The 19,452-nt window shown below is 41.6% G+C and overlaps 1 protein-coding gene across 2 annotated transcripts in view; it reads left to right on the top strand.

Moving 5' to 3' along the window:
- The window catches only part of DLG2 (discs large MAGUK scaffold protein 2), a 1,569,268-nt gene that overhangs the window by 319,256 nt on the left and 1,230,560 nt on the right, over positions 1–19,452 (top strand). The gene's annotated exons all lie outside the window — the stretch shown is intronic.

Here is a 19,452-nt window from a genome sequence, read left to right as displayed (position 1 = left end):
ATTTGTATGTATTTTTCTTTCTTTTTATATAAAGCTTTCTTTTAAGACCTGTTGGAGTTTTTCTTTACTTCAGGGAAATTGAGTCTGTACTCACCAGGGAATTGGTGGGAGGAAGAAATCAGGGGGGAGATCTGTGTGTGTTGAATTTGCTAGCCTGATTTTGCATTCCCTCTGGGTGAAGAGGAAAGTGCTTTTGTTTCCAGGACTGGAAACGGAGAGGGGGAGTCACTCTCTTTGGATTTACAGAGCTTGTGTCTGTGTATCTCTCCAGGAGCACCTGGAGGGGGGAAGGGAAAAAGGATTATTTCCCTTTGTTGTGAGACTCAAGGGATTTGGGTCTTGGGGTCCCCAGGGAAGGTTTTTCAGGGGGACCAGAGTGCCCCAAAACACTCTAATTTTTTGGGTGGTGGCAGGAAGTACCAGGTCCAAGCTGGTAGCTAAGCTTGGAGGTTTTCATGCTAACCCCCATATTTTGGATGCTAAGGTCCAAATCTGGGACTAAGGTTATGACAAGGATGTACTAGTTTTAAACTGCTGTTGTGATCAGAAAACTGAGTGTACAAAACTGGCCCCTTCTTTATTAACCCAAACAAACACCTGTGTGCATTCAGAGTCCCATTCACTTATTTTACTGACCTGAAAAAGTTTTTAGTGTAGTTTTTTTGTTTGCTCTTGATACCTCTGTAGAACCAACTATGGGAGAGAGAGAGCTGGATTGAGTTCTGGTTCATGTGCCATTGACAGAATCATTAATTTCTGAATCCAGAAACTTTTATAATTTTTATTACCAATCTAGTCACAGCCTTACAGAATCCAGCTTGATTTGAGGCTCTCAGGATGCAGAAGTTCTTGGTTTTATTCCCAGCTCTGCCACTGATTTGCTGTGTGCCCTTGGGCAAGTCACCGCACTTCTCTGTGCCTCAGTTTCTTTCTCTGTAAACTGATAATAGGATAGAAAAACATGCTACCTTTGTAAAGCACTTTCTAGTTTATTGATGGAAAGTGCCATATAATAGCTAGATATTATTTCAGATCAGACTGAATTTTCCAGGTCTAACAGTTAGAAAAAAACATCTTTTAACTTGCAAGCTGAAGACTGAGCAAGCAAGACTCATTGAAAGTGATATTGAAAGTATAATCAGATTTAAATTTGTATCATGGGAGGGAGCTGGGGGGGTAGGGCAGAAGGCTCATGTGTTCCTTGTTGTTTGCGGTGGAATATGGTTTCAAGTGTACACTTGGCTTGCCAAAACAATGAAATAAAATATTTTACATAGTTATATAAAAGGAATCTTTCCAGGAATAAATTTGTATCTGTTTTCATGATGATTGAAACACCATTGTTTTAAAATAACATAGCTTTAAAGCCCAGTGAATGTAGTAGTTAATTTCCCTAATCAACAACTCTTTCACTCAGTTATTTGCTACTTTCTTCTTTTGGTTCCTGTACTTTGTTTCATATCTTGTTATTTTCTGTTCGTCCTCTAACTGGTGGAGAAAATAGTTGCACCTGTGGAAGGCTCAAACACATCCTCTTGCTTTCTCAACAGAAGCTAAAAGACCCCAGCTGTTCAAAAGGCCAGCTACTAACAAACACCTACAGGTTCTTTCAGCTGTTCTCCAAGTGGGCAGCGATACCATGAAACACTGTCTCTAGCGATCAGTCTGTTAGATGGGAATGTGGTTGAGGGTTCCAAAGTCCATTCTGCATTTGTGAAATGTGAAACAGCACGGATATTGATGAGGACTTTCAATTTACCCTTATAAATAGAGGGACGGGGAAATCACTAATGGGATAGATTTATTTAAAATTGAGCCAAGGAAGATCCTAGTAGTTAGACCAGCGAGCCTCACCTTGAGTCCAATGAAAGTGATTCAGAATTAAATAAGGCTAGAACAACTTAATATTTTTACTAAGTATCCACCTGGCAGGGTCAAGCCAACACACCCTTAGTGAGGGAAAATTGTCTCTCTAAACTGGAAAAGTTCTCTTTGGATAATTTAATAAAAGATAAAGGTAGCCCCAGTGGACTTCATTGACTTGGATTTTCCAAACTGGCTAGTTGCCTTGAAGCACTTGCTTCTCAGAGTAGAGAATAATTAAAAGTAGCTAGAAATGGAGGTAAGTCTGATGATACCGTGGAAGCTTGGTTTTGATGTACTACGGGAGGAAGCGAAGTGCATTTATAATGTTGACTTTGGCATGAGCAGTTAGCCAGTATTGAGGATCCTGCATGCTTATTCCTGTTAGGATAAGAAATTGATAAGAGTCAGTATATTCTAGGTGTAATCTTATTGATTTAAAAAATGTACACAAAGACCTGTTTCCCTGCACACAGTAAAATCAATAGCAGAGAGCTTCCTTGTTCGGAAATCCTTAACTGTGTCATTTTAGTGAGTTCTGTGCTCAATAATTCTGTGCTATGTCCCTCTGCATCCTCTCAGGATCACGCTCACTTCTTCTCCTGTCTCTGAGCTTCCAATATACACAGCCTGCAACTACATCCTTCTAATTGCTGACAACTGCTCCACCTTGTCCCTTGAGGCTCCGCCCCCTGCTCCACCTCTCCCCACAGGCCCTGCCTCCTGCTCCACCTCTTTCTCCAGGCCCCGCCCCCCACTTCTCTCCTGCCTACCCCCAACGCTTACTGCTCTCCACTCTCCAGCTTCCTAGTAGCTGGATCCTCTCCACCTCCCTGCCCCACGGCAGCTGAGCTCCCTCTGTTCTGGAGCTGCAGCCTGATGCAGAGCCTGCCTGCCCATTAGATGCAGGTAGCAGGGGGCCCTGGCTTAGCAGGGGCTGGTGTAGGTTGATGACCCGTTGCCTCTGCCACCCATGGTAACCAGACTTTTGGTATCTGTACATTTACTCTTTTTGACAAGACTTTCCAGTTGGGCACCTGGCAACACTACCCTGCTGTAAACTCCTCAGTCCACATAGTTTATCTCAGTCCTGCCATGTGGCTTAGTGCTTTGGGTGTTAGCTCCATAGTCCCCAGCAGTTTTAACTATATAACTGGGCTTGGGTGCTCTTTCTGTTGAACCTGAAAGAGTGCATGGCATGCCCATTGGCTTTAACGAGGTCTGTGGGTCTGTTTAGATCCAAGACCTCTCTGGTGGCAGCCATTAACACCTTTCAGCACAATGGAAGCTTGTTTAGGGTTGAGATGGTCAGTTCTTTTCAGGAGTTTTGGGCATCTCCTTGACTAATGTGTTTTTGCCTTTCATACAGCACTTAGGGCCTGATCCTGCTACCGGCTGAATGCCTCAATTTCTGTTGACTTCATGACATAGTGCACCAGAATAGGTGTAAATGGAAATAATAACAAGAAACTCAAAGTTTCAGTGTTATAACTAGTCCTTTCATAGATTAACTCCTGGATGAAAAAGAAAAAAAACCTGGTTTAGTTTTCTGTTAACATTAGGTTGTTTTGCTTAATAAAATCTATTAAAAATGGTGAGAAAATCTAGATGGATTTAAACATATTTGGGGTCTGAGCAGCACAATAGCAAATGGAATTTAACTGAGATAGACTTAAGGTCATGCACAATGGCAAAAATAGTGTAAACTTCTCATATGCACTGATCATCTCTCAGCTTGACAGATCTGCTGAGGGAAAAATTTTACAAGTGATCGTGAGTAACTCATTACAAGTTAGACTTCTATCCCTGGTAAAATAATTGAACAAATATTGGAAAAGAAATTACTAAAATCCAGAGGGTAATAGAATAAGCACAAGCAGCATGGTTTTTTAAAGAACAAATCATGCAAGACAAATTTGATTGCTCTTTTTGATAAAATTACAAAATTACTGTCTGCATCTTAAATTTTTAGGGGCAGACTTTCAAAGGAACAAAGGGCAATTAGGCAACCAACTTCTACTGATTTTTAGGAAAGCGTTTGCTTAGGTATCTCATGAAATTAATAACAAAATTAATTCAAATTGGCTTGGAGCTGAGTCCTGTTACATGGCTTTATAACTGGCTGAGTTACCATAACCGAAGATAATGATTAATGAGCATTGTAGCAGGGTGATGACTCACCACCGCAGCACCTCCTGCTGCTCATCTCAGGGAATTAGCTCTCCGGCCCTTGGTGTGCCCTCTGCAGGCCAGTATCCCGCTGCCGCTGGCCCCTGTGTCCCTCCCAGACCTAGTGCCCCTTTACCCTGAGGCTGCCCCCAGCAATGCCTGCACCAGTCTCTATAGGTCTCCCCACCCGGGGGAACCCCCAACCCTCTATCCCCACCTTGCCTCATTCGTGGGTTACTGCCAGTCACCATCTAGCCCCTGCTCACTGGGGCAGACTGCAGTGTAAAAGCCACTCATCACAGGCAAGGGGGGGGTGGACCTCTGCCTACCTGTGGGCTGCCCCCTGCAACTCCAGTACCTAGTTGACCTTCTACTAGGCCACAGCCTGGGGGGTTTCCAGGCCAGAGGTCCCCAGCTCCCTTGGCCTTCCCCCAGCCCAGCTCCACTCCAGGTACCTTCTCAGCTCCCTGCAGCCAGGTCCCTCCTTCTCAAAGCTGGAGAGAGTGTCTGTGTGTGTTTCTGGCCCACTGCCCTCTTATAAGGGCCAGCTGGGCCCTGATTGCTCTGGCTACAGTTATGGCTACTTTCCCCATTAGCCCAGATTTTCTCTGCCACAGCCCTCTCCTGGACTGCTTTAAGCCTTTCCAGGTAGGAGCAGAGTGACCACCCCACTGCAAGCATGCATCCAGTTGTAGGGAGATGTCTTGTGGTGTTTCCAGGGTCACCAGTTGTCCTGTCTTATTTGATATCTTTATTAATGACATAGAAGTTGGAGTCTACAGTGCACTAGTGAAATGTGAAAATGAGGCCAAACAGTAGCAACTGAATCTGAATCTGAATCCTTCCTACGTCATCAAATGACATGAAGGGCATGAACAGGGCTCCACTATCCCTGTCTATCCTGGACTGCATTTTACATGGCCTCTGTGTTGTTAAGTTCCTTATGGTTTTTCCTCTCTAAGTTCTGTTTGTTAGCGAGATTCTTTAAATTGCCCATTTTTGCACGTTCTTAATCTGCCTAATGGCAAACCTGCCATGACAGATGTTCTGGCTTCATTCTTAACACATGTCCCAGATAGTTCCATCTTTTTTTCTGGATAACTGTGCAGAGGAGGGGTTGTCAAACTCTGACAAAACTCAGCATTTGTTATAAATTCGTTCCATAATACAAGTAATATATAATATGCTTTTGAAGGCATTTAGATGTCTATCTGTACCTTGGTGGATTTCCAGCCTTTACATCCATGTGTTAAAATGGAAATAACTTTTGAGTTAGATCCATAGTTTGGTCTTTAAGTTCTACATTTCTTATGACCAAATCTTGTTTAAGATGGTGAATGTGGCTACTGCTTTACCTATTTGTGATATTATTTCCTTCTGTATATTCCACTGGCTTATCTGTTACATAATAGTAGTGACTACTGGTGACCAAAGGACTTTAAAACACAGAGATGTTCAAGACTAAGAATTTTCCTGAGTGATAGCAATCTGCCTAGTTATTCCAACAGATTGAAATAAATTCAGGTTCAACTAATAAAACTGGAGCAAAGCAAGACAGGAATAGTAAATATGTCCATCCTTCCTTCCTCTAACCTCACCCACCTCAAAAATAGCCTTAATCTAGTCACAAGATGAAGAGCAGCCAGTTGTTGGGACTAGTAAACACAAGCTAGTTAGTTTTAGGGAATTATGGGAAATAAGACAAACTACGTGAAGTCACCTCTTTTGCCACAGTGTTATCAGAAAAACTCCACAGCTTACATATCTCAATATATTTCAGCAAATCTGTAAGAGAGAAAGTGAAGGGAAGTTGAGTCAATGTGGATGCTTTTAGGAGGAGTCTGGATGGAAAGACACAATTCAACTAAGAGGGATGCCATGAATTTGCTTTGGCATTGACTAATCACATCCAAGTCTGAAGAGGAGACTCTGGACAACACTGATCATGAGCTGGGAAAGGGTTAGCGAGAGAGGGGCAAAGGGAGTAGAATGACTGCGAGCCATCCCCATAGCTGTGAATGGCCTTGGGCCATCTCCAGGAGGCAGCAAGAACTGATTGAAACAGAGTGATAAAGCTGAAGCTGTTATTCAGAACAGGAGAGAGCTAGACCAAACATTTTGCTACAGTTAGAATGAATGAAAACATGAGGTATTAGGATGGGGAGAAAGGTTGGTCCTTGAATGATGGAGGATAAAAAGATAAAGGTCACTAAGCTGCTGTTTGAATGGGGGAAGCTGTGTATGTTAAGAAAGAGGTTTTTACTACCTGAAAAGCAACAAGGGTAGTATGAAAGAGCTGGGAGCATTGTAAGAAGGACAGCTTCAAATGTAAGGTGCAACAGTGCAAAGACACTTGAAAAGCTAGAAAAAAGTTAGAAACCAACCAATTAGTATACTCCTACACATCACTGTTTTACACATACACACAGCTCTTTCAGCTGACCCAGGAACCCAACTGCTTACCTCACAGAGAAAAACAAAGGGTAAAATCAGGGCATATTGAAGTCAGTGGGAGTTGTCCACAGAGGCATGTATATTTTTCAAGCAAAACCAGGCCTATTGTGTGAAAATTGGGCCAACTTTTTAGGGATATTATTTTGCTTTAAAGAAAAAAAAGTCTATAATATTTCCCCTTAGTTGTTGATGTAAACTAGATATTTATTCAAAATGATGAATAAAATTAAATTTGTAGGAGTGCTAAACTACATGAAACAGCAAAAGATCATCAATTTTGCACAGCCATGTGTAGCACATAAAAATAAGAGAAACACTGGGTCAAATTCTCTGCAGGTTTAACTCTACTAAAGTCTGTGTGTAGCGCTTGACAAAGTAACGACTAAGGACCCAATCCTGAAGTCAGGTCCATGTGGACAGACCCTTATACAGGATAAGAAGTTTAGGGTGGCATTCGGTATTGAAGCTACAAGCAATGGGATTAGAGCTGGTCAAAAAATGTTTTTTTTCCTGTGGAAATTTGAAAGCTGAAAACAATTGGCCAAAAACTGAAAAATGTTAATCAGGAAATGGAGTTGTGGTGCCTCATGGGAGTTGTAGTTGGGTGCCTCAAGCTCCCATTTTTCTCTATGGATTGGCCTCCCAGTGGAACTATATCTATCATGATGCACTATGGTCTCCCCTTTTGGAGAGGGGAAGTGAGTGTACCTAGCCATGGTGCATCATGGGAGATATAGTCTGTCTGGGAAGCCCAGTCCATAAAGGAGAATGGGGACATGAGACAACTGAAATATAACTCCCATGAAGCACCATAGCAGAATTTCCAAATAGAAATAGTTAGATTTTCAACCAAAATATTTTGAGTTTGGGGTATTCAATATTTCAATGAAAAATGGAAATTTTCTGTGGACAGCAGGTATTTTTCTCAATAAATTTTGTTGGATCAAAATCCCAATTTTCCATTAAAATTAATTAATCTTAATGAAAAATATTCAACAGGATTCATTTAAGAAACAGGATTCATTTAAGAAAAGTAATATTTTGTTAAACAGCCACAAGAAACTTCCTGACAGTGAAGTCTGTTAGACTGTGGAATAGGTTCTCCATGGATGTGCTCCCATTTCTTGGGACACTTTAAAACTAGACAGGACAATTATCTAGAAAATGTAGAAAACAATCCTGCAGAGACAGTTGGTGGCACTAGATGACTTAGCATATCTTTTCCAACTCCAGCTTCTCTTATTCCTTAGGTTTCCATGAAGACATTAACCCAGTGTAAAGCAGTAGTTAAAAAATGCACATAAGACGCACTTGAGTACATTAAAAAGGGGATTGAAAACATGGAAATTATAATGACATCTCTTTTACAAGATAGTCATCCTCCCTTGGGAGATGGTGTTTAATTATGGTTATATCGCCCAAGAAAGACATAGTTGAGATTCAAAAGTTACAGAAAAGGCATTGAAATTTGTTAGACATGGCGGGTCTGACATAAAATGAGAGATTGCAAGCATTTGGCTTATGGAAAGCTAAAGGTTTAGAAAGGTTTTTATTACGCTATTCAAAGTTAAGGAGGACACAATGAAAAAAATATTATCGTATTGCTTAATAGAAGAAGGAAAGGTCACTTGATCAAATTAAAGTACAAATAAAAGGAAACGTATTGGCAACCTGTGAAATGAAATGCCATAGAAGGTCAAACAGTGTGGCTAAATTTCATGATCACTAATGACATTTGTAGTTATATACACTTAAGACCAAATTCTGCCTTTTGATGCAAATGTGCAGGTCTTTTGGAAGTCAATGGGAGCCAAGTGCATTTATCCAGGGACAGAATTTTGCCCCCATTTTGAAAGTTATGGTTCGTGGGATAAATTGACTTCCTGTGAGTATCAGGAAGCAATTTTGTTTGGTAAACCATTGCCCAGTTGGCTTAGTACAGGTTTTTTCCATCTTCCCCTCAAATTGGCCATTTTTCATAGGGCCACACCTGGAAACTTTACTTTGACAAAAGTCCCATTGATTTCAATTTGGTGTATAGACATTCTGGGTGAGATCAATCAGCAGTTTGGTTCAGAATGGCAAATTCTGATTGTGTCATTAGGGAAAAAATTATTTCTTCACTTCTGTTTTGATCTGGCCCATTTTTTGTCCCAGGCAAGTACCTGCAACAAGACCATTAAAACACTTCTCAGCGATTTCCACAACATACCTGCTATGTAAATACAGATTTTATGGCCTATAAATGCGGTCTTTTATTTATCATTTATCCATTCAGAAGTATTGTATTTGTCAAGTCATCACATTTACATGGTGATTTAATTACCCTATTGTCACAAGGCTCCTGGGGTTCATTATGAGAAGCGCATGGCATGCTTTTGACAATAATGGAAATTTCATTATCTAGTCTATTGGGCTCAGATTTCGTTTGGTTCATGATCTCTCTTCCTCATCCCCATTCCCATAAAAACCTACCTAAAATTCACAATGAAGGTTCCTGTAAAGACACTTATTGTCCTAGATCTTAGTCTGCTGGACTTGTAACTTATTCAATTCCCTATTTCCTATGCAAGTTCAACCAGACAACACTAGTCATATTATCTGTGTCCAGTAATGATTTCTGTAGTGTCGCCCTGCTGTGTTACCGTGAATGTAACCACGACATTCATCTCTTTCCTCTGATTATATCTTTAACTGAGGAGCATCTCCTTCAGGGGAGGAAGCTCATCTTCTTTTCCAGTCCATGTGTCTAGACAATCATCATAAACTCAAGTTCTTCAGTATAGCAAACGCTACACCGACATACATAAATTGTTTCAGCAGTGTAAGGCAATGTAACCATTTTCCATCACTTGCATGTATTAAGTACTTCATGCAAATTGCAGACTCAGCACCTGTATCACAGACATAATACTGAAGTGCTGACATTCTGTGAAACTCTGGCCCTCAAAACAGCTACGGCTGCTGCTGCGCAGGTATCCTGGCAGAAGTAATTGGGGAAAGAGATTAAACTAAATACACAGAGCCTGCAATTCTGTCTTTGAATATAGACAACTGTTAAAGACACTCGCTGGTAGAAGTTTGGTTTGAACATATATGGTATGTTTACCCTCCAATAAAAGACCCAGGGAATGGCCGTGTCTGGTCCAGGTCAGCTGACTCAGGGTTGCGGGGCTTGGGCTGAGGGGCTAAACACAGCAATGTAGACATTTGGGCTCAGTCTGGAGCTTGGATTCTGAAATCTGGCGAAGGGGATGGGTCTCCAAGCCTGAGCCGGAATGTCTACACTGAAGTGTTTAGACTTGCAGCCTGAGCCCAATGAGCTTGAGTCAATTAACTTGGGCTCTGAGACTCAGTGCCATGGATTTTTTTATTGCCACATAGACATACCCATAGTCTCCTGGCTTCCAGTCCCGTGCTGTCAGTACTTAGACCAATGGGTATTTTGATGGAGAAAGAAGGATCATTATCAGCATACATTTTGTCAATGTCTCAGAATCATTTAAAACTGTCTTGGTCATCCAGAAGTGCTGTATTATGTCAAGTAGGGCCTGAGCACATGTGCAGTGCAGCCTGAGTGGAGCTGCTGTATAAACGGTGATTTTCCATAGTTTATAACTCAGACTGATTTTCATGGGGACAGCAAAAGGCACCTCTCCAGCATCAGGACTAGCTACCCATATGGTGTCCCTCCTCCATGTTCGTGAAGGTAATCTTCCAAAGGGGGAAATAATTGTAATCCAAGCCAGTGTTGTCTTCTTGATTCCATAGACAGCCTGACACAATAGCTGATAGGTGTGAACTCCACTCCAGTAATCTGATTGACCTAATCTATAACCAAATTATGGCACTTGAAAGGCCACCATGAGTTTTTGATTCCTGATTATTTTAGTGAATCAGAAGTATGTTACTGCTGCCCATGGTGGGATTTGGGAATTGCTGAGGGAAAGAAATGCAGAGGCAAGACAAGAGGAGAGATGCACAGTTGTAAGGAAGAGGGAGAGAAATAGAAAAAGGAAGATGAGATGGAAGAGAAATTAAGGGTGGAAATCATGGGGATCCTAAATGTCAGCATGTTTTTTCACTGAATGAGGCTGATTGTAACTATAAGGAATTTAGTTGATGGTTTCTGAATGCATAATTGCTACACAAAGGCCATATTCTCCCCTTGATCTTGATGCTCACCTCCGACTGGCAGTTCTACTTAAGGAGAGTTTCTAAAACTAAACTTACACCCCAGCCCAAGTATGATTTAAAATGAAAATTGGCCCTTTACACACAATGTATCCATGATGCCTAGCTTTAAATGTACTTGCCACAGCCCCTTCTGCCTCTTTTCCTGATAGTGATTTAAAGGAGCAGAGCTAGTTCCTCACCTGGCTGATGTGATTGACTCCACTGAAGTCTGTGCTGATTTACACTAAGGATCTGGTCCCTGATACATATAGTTTCATAGCACATATCACAAGAGATTTTGGAATTTATAGTTTCTGGATACGTTCTACAGTGCCGAATTATTGATAGTTCACCTTTAGGCTTGGCTCATAAAAGAAAGCCGAAAGGAAATGTTGCTGTTTAGAGACAGCAGCATTAGAAAAGACATTGGGCTTGGTTCTTCTTTCACTTACATCAGTGTAAATCAGGAGTAACTCCACTGCAGAGAAATAAATCTCTGCACATTGACTTAAAGCATGATCAAAGGTTATATAATTGCCACCTATAAATGAGACATAGGAGGCAGAGTTGTTTAGGACTAGTATGTCAAGTATACATACAGTGCAAGGGCTGGATCCGGCCCACTTGGTGTATTTTTGTGGCCTGCGTTATTTGTTCAGACTGTGCAGAATTTACATTTTTATTAACAAAATAGGTTTCTAACCCTCACAATTGTGAAGAACACCTTCAAAATGTGAACCAAGTGTAACCAATAATAGAGAAAGATGTGGAAGCTCCTTTGCTTGAGTCATTTGAAAATTAGCTTGGAATCAGTCCCCTTGTATCTAAAAAACTTGTTAGTTAAAATAACAGAAACGAGAGATCGACAAGAACTTTTCACTCACAGCATCCATCACCATCTAATAATCTATTCTTGAATGTTCAGCCCAAGCTAACTTTCAAATGTCTCCACTAATTCCCTTGGAGACAGTCCACATTCAAAGAGTCCTCACTGTCAAATGGTGTGATTATATTGTTGTGTTTCTGTTATTTAGACAATTAAAATATGCTGAACTTTGTAGAATTTTAATTTTTTTAATTGTTTGTTGCAGAATTCCCTCAAGAGTACCAGAGTTCTGTGTGGTGCAGTCTGGGTGTGGGCATCTCAGTGGGTGTGTGTGTGTCTGGGTGCAGTGGGGAATCTGGTTGCACAGGGGCTTGGTGCTGGGTTCTGGGTGCAGGGGGAATGGGATTTTGCAGGGACGTCCCGGTGAAGGTGGTCAGAGCTCAGCGTAAGAGAGGTTGGGGGAGTGGGGCTTGTTGGGGTGGGGATCAGGGTGCAGCTGGCTGGGGCTCAGTGGGGTGGGGGTCCAGGTGTGGGGGGGCTCCTGATGCAGGGGATGAGGCTTGGTGGGGTGGGGATTTGAGAGGCTCGGTGGGGGAGAGGGGTTTTGGGTGTGGGGGGCTCCTGATGTGGAGGGGGCTCAGTGTGGGGGTTCCCAGTACATGGGTGGGGGGAGGGGTCACTGTACAGGGAGCTGCTCCTCCAGTTCACCCAACCCCTGTGCATCCGGATTCCCCCACTGAGCATCTCCCTCCCCACCCCGCACAGTGCAGAGCTTCCTGCGGGCAGGGAAAGATTCTAGGGCTAGCTCTGATCCAGCCCTGGCTGCTCCATGCAGGGAAGCTGGAGGAGGAACTCCATATCCATCCTTCCCACTCCCTGTCCCACTGGGACTAGCTGTCCGTGGGTGGCTGGGGCATCCCCAGACCCTCCTTTCCCCCCGTGATTTACCTCTCCCCCCGCCTCCCGCCCGGCTGCCTGAACAGATGAGTCTGAGCTGCTGGGGAGGGGTGAGTGAGCACTGATGCAGCTTCTCTTTGGTTCCCCACAGAAACCATTTTCTGCAAGGAATCAAAGGGAATCTGCAGGGGAGGGGGCATTTTTCTGTTGCACTGCAGTGGCGCAGAATTTCCTCAGGAGTAATAAAACTTTTATTTTTATGATTTTTCTCTACACAGATTAATCCCATGAGCCCTTTAATTGGTTATATTACATTCTCTGGAATTCTCACCAGTTTTCCAACATCTTTCTGGCACTATGGTTGCTCAGCTCTAACAACTAACCAGTGCCAAATAGAGAGAGACTGTTGTGGCTTTGGTCTGACGTGGATGTATGGAATCCAAACTGCATTATATATTCTAAATTGGCCCTTTAGAGTTCTCAGTGCAAGTTCAGATGGGAATCATCTAATTGCAGAAGTATCTAAAGATTCCTTTATGAAAAAAAAAAGACAATCCCTTATACAGTATATTGTCACAGGAAAAAAATCCCAACAGTTTTGATTCTTGTACTTTAAGCTGAGGCTGCTAGTGTGTGTTATATGCAGAACAGCTCAGTATCCAGGTGGTGATGTGATGACTGTGCGGATGTTAAGTCCCACATTTGGCTCACAACAAGGAGGGGTTACTGCAGCAAACATAAGCCACATATCGTAAGCACAAGAATGGTTGGAATCAGAAATGCTCTTTATGTTGGTTGTTCTCTGTCTTAACTGACACCAAGCCTGAAAATGCAAGAGAGTATCCTGGAATGGGCTTTTATAGTCAACAGTTGCCCACAGGTCCTCTAAAAGTCCCAGGGAAAAATCACAGGCCTGATGTAACCACAGCAAAAACTATGCAGCACAAAGGTCCTTCACCAACAAGAGGAGTCTTTTTGCCAACATTTCCTGAAATTATAGCAACAATTCATTGTGTCTATATAGCACATTTCATGCAAAGAGTTCAAAACACACCACAGACATTGTTTATTTAAACCTAACTGCACCTGCATGAGGTATGGGTAAATTGAGGCATGGACTGTAAGTGACTTCTTCAAGGATTTGCACTGAGACAGTGGCAGAGCCAGCAGTAGAACCCACAGATCCTGGTTCATAGCCCTATGCTCTAAATACTTCCTTTTGCAAACAGCTAGCTCCTGTACTTCTATGAATCTCTTTCTTGTCTAGCCCTGCTGTTGGCACAGGAGCTGTGCACATCCTTATGAAAGTAAACTAATTGAAGTTCTCAAAACTTTAGATTAGCCATTTAATGTACCATGACTCTTAAAAACCAAGCCAGTAAACATTTTGTCCCAGTCTTCCATGACTTATTACAGGAGCCACTGTGGGTTTCAGGGCCTCTTGAGGGACCACAGAGCACTACTTTGTGCCAGAGAAAACAAAACAGAGTCTTAAGAGAACTGAAGACTAGAGAATACTTACCAGCGGCCAGTAAGTATGGAATGAAAAGCCAGAAGCACTTTTGCTATTGGAATAAAAGGAGAAAGAGAGAGCAAGAGCTCTCCCAAGCCACTTTACTGCAGCTCTCTGAAAAGATTCCTGGAAAAGAGCCTTCTTAAAAATAAATAATAAATCAGATGTGGGTAATGTATGCATTTGAGTTTCCTGCATAGTCTGCTCGGGATTCTGGAAAAGGAGCTTTCTCTCTCTTCTCAGTCTTGCAAAATTTTCGCTGATCTGCTGACACCACTGTTCCTCACCTACTGGAGAAGAGGGCAAAGCAGCCTCACAAGAAAAGGAATAATATTTAGTGCTTTTCACCATCCAACTGCTTCACAAACACTAATTGCTTGGTCATCACAACAGCAGGCAAATATTAGTATTGTCCCCATGTTTTACAAAGGGGTCTATTGAGGCATAGAAGCTGAATGCCTTGCTCGAGGGCACAGAAAGGAGTCACTCTCAGTGGTGGGATTAGAAATCAGGAATCTTTGGCTCTCACTTCTGTGCTCAAACCACTATCCCTCTCTTTGCATTTGTGGTGGTAGTTATGAGTGAATTCAGAGTGCTGTTTGGGAAAGTGACATCATGATTTTCTTTTTCCTATTCCATTCTGAATAGGGTGTACCTGACAGTACCTGCCTACAGGTAGATAATGCACCAATCACCTTCCAGAACCTCTGACAAAGGCTATTTAGATTTTCCTCTCCCCAGAATTTCCAACACTTTGTGCTCCACCGTATCCCTAACACTGTCTACCATTTTTAAAAAAACTGCAAATCTCTGTTTCACTTAGCTCTAAAACTGCAAATGCGTGGCCAGATTCAGTATCAGGCAATATTCTCATTTCATGATGAACAAATCCAGTTTCCAGGATTTTAAATTTCTGCGAGGAGTCAAGTTTTCAGACTTGGATGCTCAAAAGTTACTTGGCCAGGGGGAAAAGGAGGTAAATAGATGCCTGAATGGGTATTTAGGGGCTGTGGCCTGATTTTCAAAAGTGTTGAGCACCTTTACCTCCCATTGACTTTAGTAGGATTCATTAGTTGTCAACAATGTGAAATCAGGCTATTAGTTGCCTATTTAGATATTCAAATGGGTATTTAGGTGCTTAACTTCGGAGAGTTTGAAAGTTGGGCTCAGGTTTAGTCCCAGGGAATTACAAATGCTTGCACCAGGAAAGATTTTGGCCATGTTTAGAAAACTGTAACTTTATAACCACTGACTTGTGCTAGTTTTCCCCTCTACATATTTAAAATCTGCTTTAACACGTTTCTGTATTTGTTGTTTGCAGAGCCCTGTGTAATCTTGAAAGCTTGTCTCTTTCACCAATAGAAGTTGGTCCAGGGAAAGATATTATCTCACCCACCTTTTCTCTCTCTAGTTCATTGTATTTATTTTGTGTTATATCAATTAATAGAGCTCCAACATCTTTTACAAAGATTTAAAAAACACACAGTATTTAAAATACCACGAGCAATTGACAATGTAATTTAAACATAGACTGCCTATCTAGATGTAATGATTATCCATCAATTAGTGACAATCAAAACCGGCCCTTTATTATACTTTGAGTCCCACAGACCACCTCCTCCTCAAACATCTGAGGGAAAAGATGAGCATATAGTTTATTGAAAAGGTTAATGAATAAACAAACAAATAAATAAGTTGCTTTGCAGATGGTAAGTGTTCTGCCAGCAGTCCCTTCTCATGTAAACAGAGGGCTGCAATATGAGTCCTTCTTCTGATTGTTAGGTTCAAATCTGAAAGATTATGGGACAAAAATGTCAATGGAGTTAAGGGATTACACTACATTTCTTTCTGTCTGAGATACTTGTATAGCCCCCATTTATCAGAATATCTGAGCACTGCACAATCTTTCCAGCAATCGTAAGCAGTAAGGAAGTAATCTTTTCTGCATTTTATAGATGAGGAACAGAGGCCCAGATCCTTAAAAGTATTGGGGTGTCAGACTCCCATTAATTGATGTCAATGGAAATTAAGCACCTAACCATGGGCCAAAGAGACTGTTCACTTGGCCAGGGTCCCATGGGAGTCTGTTATGGAGCAGGGAATTAAACCTAGGTCTCTCAGGTTCTAGGCTAGTGTGCTAACCACCGAAGCATCCTTTTCTTTCCTGTATTTTTTTTTCCGTATTAGCAATTTTTATATAGAAGTTCTTCTCAAGATAAAAATAGATAGTTCACATATTAAAAATAAAAGCAACCCAAGATAATTCAGTAACATAACAAAGACTGTGCATTATTGAGCTATTCTTGAATTGGCATAAAGGGATGCCATTTACTCATTACAGTTTAGAAAGCTAAAAATACCTGTTATACTTTTGACTCTGGGCTGTGTTCTATTCCATCTATTCCATTTACAGAAATTTTCTTCCACTTCTTAGACAGAAGGTATATACAGTGTCAATGTTTGACAGCTATTATTTTTGCTACTGTTCCAAAAACTAACCTAGATAAGCAGTTGCTGTAAGATTTGACTTTGATCCAAAAAGAAGGTTTTTGTTTGTAATGCTTTAGATTGTGTCATGCTGCAGTATGATGTAGTGAGCTGTGATATGGTATGACATGGTGTGATGTGATGTTAAAAGTCTCAAACAATCGAAGTGGCTGAATACTGAATGCTAGAGAAAGTCTGAAGTGGGAAATGCTGCTATTTAAATGGAGGCTTACATGCTAACTACAAAACCCTGCCCTGTGATACCTGAATATTTTGGTGGGAAAAGGGCTGCTTGCCACCCAACTACCCACACACATTAACTTTGTAGGATTCCAACTTGATTGTTGGAGTTGGGGTGCAACTAAAGTGCCTGCCAAAGGACCATGGATGAAATCCTGGCCCCAGTGAAGTCAATGGCAAAACCACTGACCAGTTGGACGAGAATTTCACTTAATGGTTCTAAAAAAAGAATGTTGCTTCTTTTTAAGGTATCATTCAGAATGGATCTCCTGGAACTCAAGGGCCAAGCAGCCCTGCACCACTGAGACAGTTTTGTGATTTTCCATGGGGCTCACCTCTGCAATCTCATATAGTATGTGGGTCAATATTGTTAGGTTTATGCAATAAGCAATCTAAATGCAGTGGAGTTGTATGAAGCGTAAATCAGGGCTGAATTTGGCAACTTATATGTGCCATTTTTAAAAACCAAAGAGCTTTATGAAAATTGAGTTGTGGTTGATATAAGGCTGGCCAGGGTTAGAGGATCCTCTTTTCTGCTTTCCTTTAGAAGCAGAGGGCTCTGAGGGGGAAGGATTATATTTGAGACCTCTTTCATCTTCTCAGTGGAACATCACAGGAGCAGAGCCGGAATGACAATTTATATGTATCTTTTTAAATACAAAAGTATATGTGGGTGATGGCATAATGGTGACGGGAATTCACAGGCTGCAGCACACTCTAATCACTGGAATCCACAAAGTTTAAATTGCTTCTGAAATTGGAGTTTAAGGTATGTCTGTCTCCAGTGTGTTTGACTGATGAGTAGAGGCATAGGCTTGTGCTAGGAATGCTTTTACTAGACCTGAGTTCTTTTGACATAACTTATCTTATTTGAGGTGTCCCATTAAAATGTAACTAAAAAGGTAATTATTGCTACAAAGACAACCTAAACTGAGGCGGGGATACCCAGTGCATCATTCCAGTGCTCAGGGGCGGGGGGGGGGAGTGGATGAGTCATGAAGCTCTAGTATATACTGAAATAATGAAAGAAAATTAAAAGAGAGGGATTGGTAGAGAAGGGCAGGGTGATGGTGGAGGAAAAGAAAGTAAAAACCTCGAAGAAAGGAAAGAAAAAGAGAGAGAGAGAGGGAAGGAGTGGAAAGGGTTGTGCTGGAGAGAAGTATTGGAAAGAAGAGAAAGAATAGTGAAGACAGGCAAGTGGGAAAGGGAGAGAGAAGTTACTGTTAATAACCTGTGCGTCTAGTGGGAGAAATACTTGTAATCTCCTTGCTATAGCCCTGTAAATTGACACCTGTACTACAAGTGCTATCATTGATGTTCTGTCAAGGTTCCTATTATAGAAAGATTCACTTGTTATAAGTGTAAACCTGGGATATAGGTTTTCAATTTTGAACTGTTTAAAAAAACCTATGTGGCCTAAATGTTTATTTTTAGGTGTTTTGAGAAACCTCCTCCAAAAATGTCATTGTACTGTGTAGTGTTTTATTGAAGGCAAAGCTAGGAATGCCACATATATTTAAGGTTGCTCCACATCTTCCATTATAAGACCCTGTATTCAGTTGCTTATAACTTTGCCAAACTTTAACGTTAACTGAAATTTTCCATGCCAGATGTTTGCCTCAGCCTGAATTTTTTTTTAAAGATTCAGCTAAAATGGTACAGCCATTTCTAAGCATGAGATTAGGGGAAAAATATGTTGTTAAAAAAATTTACTGTCATTTTGTAGAGTGCCTCCATGCTTTGGAACAGAGACCGGAGATATGACATGGGTTGCCCTGTTGTCAGGGATGTATCTTGTGCCATTCCTGTGAAAATGTACCCATATTTTGCCAAGTTATAAACCTCCAGAAAATCCCTGCCACCCTCACAGCTCTTATATGCCAACCAGACTGCACAAGCACCCTCACTCCAGAGTAAGTGAGTTTGTTCCCATGCAGTGCTGCAGGGACTGAGCAGGACATTTTCTGCCACTGCTCCTTCTCCTGGGGGCCATTGTGGTGCCTGGCACAGGAACTGAGAACAGGGAGACGTATATCTCAATGCTCCCCCTGTTGGCTTTTAAATACTCAGAAAAATTAGGCTCTTGGTGTCTCAAATTGGCTACTGAAAATTAGTGGACACTTCTGACAATTTTGCCCATGATCTCTTTGTATCTCAGTTCCCCATGTGTAAAATGGGAATGATAATACCACCTCTCCTCACAGGGGTGTTTTGAAGATACGTTCATTAACATCTGCAAAGCACCATAGAATAGCTCATGAGGAAATTAATAACTTTGAATTCAGTTAGGATAGTGTAGGTTAAATAAGACCTGGGGCCAAATAATGACTAAAGAGGATAAAAAAGAAATACTGAATAATTGCTCACTCAGTGAATGAGGCAAGGGTCCTATAGAAACAATAGTATGTGATTATGTAAATAAAGACTTTACCTTAGTACATGCACACAAGAGGGCCAAATTAAGGTTCCATGGGCAACCTGGATTCAAGCATTTCCTAACTTCTGCGTGCATGACTTTACAACCTTAGCATTTGTCAAGGTTCCTTCCCTACTCTGAACTTTAGGGTACAGATGTGGGGACCTGCATGGACACTTCTAAGCTTAATTACCAGCTTAGATCTGGTATCGCTGCCACCACTCAAGGGCACTACTTTTCTTCCCTGGGTAGTCTTGAGAGACTTCACCAATTTCCTGGTGAACACAGATCCAAACCCCTTGGATCTTAAAATAAGGAGAAATTAACCATCCCCCCTCCTTTCTCCCACCAACTCCTGGTGGATCCAGAGCCAACCCCCTTGGATCTAAAAACAAGGAAAAAATCAATCAG

Source organism: Gopherus evgoodei, chromosome 1 (genome assembly GCF_007399415.2).
Source record: "Gopherus evgoodei ecotype Sinaloan lineage chromosome 1, rGopEvg1_v1.p, whole genome shotgun sequence".
Taxonomy (NCBI): domain Eukaryota; kingdom Metazoa; phylum Chordata; order Testudines; family Testudinidae; genus Gopherus; species Gopherus evgoodei.
This window is presented reverse-complemented; position numbering and strand designations above follow the sequence as displayed.